Below are 4110 nucleotides of genomic sequence, written 5' to 3' on the forward strand. Positions count from 1 at the left end.
TTCTTTACTATGTCACTAACACCAATCTATAATCGCTGAATGAGGGAAATCGTCGATCACGCCGGCGGGGTCGGTATCGGGGTTCTGGAGGGAAATCGTCGACCACGCCGGCGGTTAGAGTTTTCAAATCATGTGACTCTAACGAGTAAGAATGACAATTCAAAGAATCATAAATACTTAACCTACAGAAGCCTTCGTGGTCTCTGAATTTGATGGCGCCATCGGCTTAACTAATTAAACTGACCACCAGCCTTTTAAATATCAATCTACCAATAAATTTCAATTTACAACATAGCTAGATGCTGCTAAAAAATCAGCGGAACAGATTCAGAATCGGCGTATCGAATCTATCGCAACAACATTGCTTGCCTGATTGAATTGATTGATATAATTGACAATCGATTTTAGAAGTTCGTTAGCTACTTTGCAACAACGTATTTTAATTTTGGAACAGTAATTTGGATTTACGCATTAAATGATGTTGAGAACGATATCTTATGCAGTTGTATATTTAGGATGGCTGATGTATTTTGTGTTGATTGTTTCATCATCCACCTAGCATTATCCCGTTTTTCACCGGGCCGCTTACCTGACCTGAAGATTTGACAGGTCCGGTATTTTATAGAAGCGCCTGCATAGAAACCCGTGAAGAGAAAACCAGCCCAATACCTACATATTAGGTCACATACCTCCGAAATACATTTCTCGGGAATGTGGGTTTTCTCACGATATTCTCCTTCACCGCTGAGCACGTGATAATCATTTATGATCCAAACATGAATTCGAAAACAAATTCGACAATCATTGGTTTTGGCTTGTGCTGGATTCGAACCTGCGACCTCAAAGTGAGAGGCAAGCGTTCTATCAACTGGGCTACCACGGCTCATTTTGTTGAAAACGACAATTTTGTTGATTGTTTTTGAACATTAAGTAGTGCACGTTTGACTGCTGGACGCAATTGGTAGAATAACAAAACACCCACGTGTTCTCATATAATATACAATGTTCTATGCATGATTATTACCCTATAAGTTCTTACATGAAATATCCTTCAAACCTGTCAGTCTGGCGATCTCAAATCACAAATCTGGTATGACGTTTACAACCACTTGAGTTACTACGAGAGCTCCATATTCAAAGAGACCCATATAGAACTTTACCTAAGTATGAAAGAGTCAGGTAGAACGCGTGGAACTTTTAGGTTCTGGTGACCCTATGCTTGTGCGTGAGGGAATTCGAAACAATGCACCATCAAACCAAGTCGACATAGTCGTTTTGCTACTTAACTGTCAAAGCAGTTGGGTTTGAGCCCCGCTTATGTAGTTGCTTTGGTTGCATACTACTCAAGAATTTTGCCTATTTTTCAAAACTGGTTGGTGTCTAAGTATTTCTCTGTAAGCTGGGTATGTTGGCAATATTGTTCCGTGATTTTACGTCTCATTATGGTGTCTTGCAGTTTGTAAAACTTGTTTGTGTGTATCATGTAGGTGTGTATGAATTTTAATTTCTAGTTGCTCCATTGTAACGCTTTAACGACGGGTGTTGACATTAGTGCCTTCCGAGACATAGAGTCACATATCCAGTGCTGCATTTCAGCATAAGCCGCTACAAATGGGCTCTTACGAGAAATGGCCACATTGGTTATACAATAAGGTGAGCTTAAAATTTTCTACCAATATGTGCTGAAAATATTATTCAAAAAAGCATTTCTAAAAACAAAACCAGGGCTAGCGTATTATTTATGGCCATTTCTTCAAACTGGGCCCTCACCACATTACACCACAGGTGCAGTCTAGGGGCCCACAGACCGTAAGTGCACCGCGTATTTTTACTTTGTTAATAGATTTTAGTTTAAAATTAACAAGCTTTATCTGCGACCGGTAGATGAGACTCGTATCTTGTCCAGAAGATTGAAAACCTAGAACACAACATCATCACGAGTATAACATTCCCAATTGGGATATCCAAGGTAAATCTATCGCAAGATTAACCAAGTACCAACATTTCTCTGAGCTTTCTGTTAGAAATCCTGGATAGCACAACCTGAAGAGTTTAGGGTAGGATAATCACATACTTACCTATATTAAGGAATTTTGAATTTCTTATCAGAATGACACATAGCACAAAAAAAAAAAACATAAACAGCCTATAAATTTAAGTGCCACTGCACAGGCCTACCCTCTATCAACCGGAGCGGGCATGGAGAATACTTCACCACGCTGCTCCACTGCGGATTGGCGGAGGGGTAGATAAAATAGCCGGTTGTTTGTCGTAAAAACACCTCCACCCGTTGGTCCCGGGACCAACTACCTAACGTGCCCTCTCAAGCAAAGAACCATCTTTATCGTACAATCAGGTGATTCAAGCCTGCAATGTTCTTTACCATACAATCCTTGTCAGAATGACGATCTCGTTGAATAAATTGGGTAAGTAGGTACTTTGGGCTAAGTACCTATCTATTATTTTGTTAGGAGGTAGGGTGCTAGTGCTGTGTTTGTCGATCGATTTCATTCTTCAGTTTTATTAGCGCAGACCCCATATCAGCAATCTGTAGGTACTTTCTTTTACCTCTGTAATGATGAACAATGAATTATATTTCCTAACAAACATTTGCATAGCTAACTAATAGGATAGAACGTTGTACCAATATGTAAAGGAGGAAAACCTGATACAGGTAAATAGATAAATGTTATTTTATTATAAAGTAGCATCATCACAAAAGAATTTGAAGTACTGGCGCCAGTGATCGACCTTGTTTAGATCCTGAGGATATTTATTGATAATCGATGCCGTAAATAATTACCATTTTACGCAAAATCCATAAATTGCCTTTTTTATCGATTTCTGGTAACCCAACACCGAAGTCCGGTTTTGGTTGGTTTCTAAGTAAAAAAAAGGTGACAGTCGTTTTTTTACGGTTTTCTACATTATTTATGAGTCTGTCCAGTTTGAAATAAATTTAGTTAAAAGTGCCATCTAGGATAATTTAGCAGAACTATTACAAATCAAAACAACACGCACACTTCACACCTTTACAGTCTTCTTGTCCGTTAGCTTTGTAGCTAGTTTAAGCAAGCATCGTTAGATGGCGCTGTCAACTCATTATATATTGAGAGACTTTGCCTACACATTATAATAGATGGCGTTAGTTGTTTGAATGTTTGATGTTAATAAAAGTTTTCAAACTGTTCATTCGTCAATCAAAGACAATCAAGCTTGCCTTTAAATGATTAGAAGAAATTTGCTACCTTAGTAATAAGGCTGCCTTTTGTACGTTTGTTTAATTTGTATTCCTGTGTTAAATTACATTCCTATTGTACAATAAATAATTGTCTATTGTATCTTTGTCATCGTGTACAATAGTAACTATTTAAATTGTACATTCGTGTATAAGTTTAGTGTGTACGCGATGTAAAATAAAAAAAAAAAACTCTAAAAATTACAAAAGAAATGCCCCGGGTGAGGATCGAACTCACGACCTTAAGATTATGAGACTTACGCGCTGCCTACTGCGCTACCGAGGCTTATGAATGCGAAACGAAATTGGTAAATACTTACTAACTTTATAACTAATACTTTGTTGAAACTGGATAAGCAGGTCTGTCAGGAGTTCTTTACAACTGCGCATTTATAGGTAGATAAATTATTAAGGTAGAATAATAACAATTATTATTATTATTGTATGTCTTTTTCATATCTCGGGCCTATGGAGGCCCGGACTTTTGGAAGGCGTGCGTGGGGCCGAAGCCAACACGTAGAGGCCCCTTAAGACAGTTTAATCTAAATGTGGTGTGACACCAACCGGCGATTATCCCTGTATGCACTATGGGAGTGCACCCAAAGACAATCCCCGGTTCGTGTAGGACTATTGCAGATTATGGGAACAAAGGGAACTGGGCTATTGGGTTTATTATTATTATTATAAATTCTGCCAAGTGCAAGTTGGACCCGCGCACCAAGAGGGTGCTGTACTTATGTACCAGCATACAAATAAATATCGAATTCAACCGATGAGAATAAAACGCTTTGGAAAAAAACACGTTTCTTGTAGGTATGTAAAACCTATGAATAGGTACCTATAAAGCTTCTTTAGGCGTTTGAAACATATAA

General features: G+C 38.3%; 1 non-coding gene across 1 annotated transcript; it reads right to left on the reverse strand.

Annotated features, from left to right (window-relative positions):
- Positions 1-3451: 3451 nt before the first annotated feature.
- Positions 3452-3524, reverse strand: Trnam-cau (transfer RNA methionine (anticodon CAU)). Its single transcript has one exon. It is a non-coding gene; the product is annotated as a tRNA-Met (tRNA).
- Positions 3525-4110: the final 586 nt, after the last annotated feature.

The sequence above is a fragment of the Pectinophora gossypiella genome, chromosome 12, assembly GCF_024362695.1.
Source record: "Pectinophora gossypiella chromosome 12, ilPecGoss1.1, whole genome shotgun sequence".
Taxonomy (NCBI): Eukaryota; Metazoa; Arthropoda; class Insecta; order Lepidoptera; family Gelechiidae; genus Pectinophora; species Pectinophora gossypiella.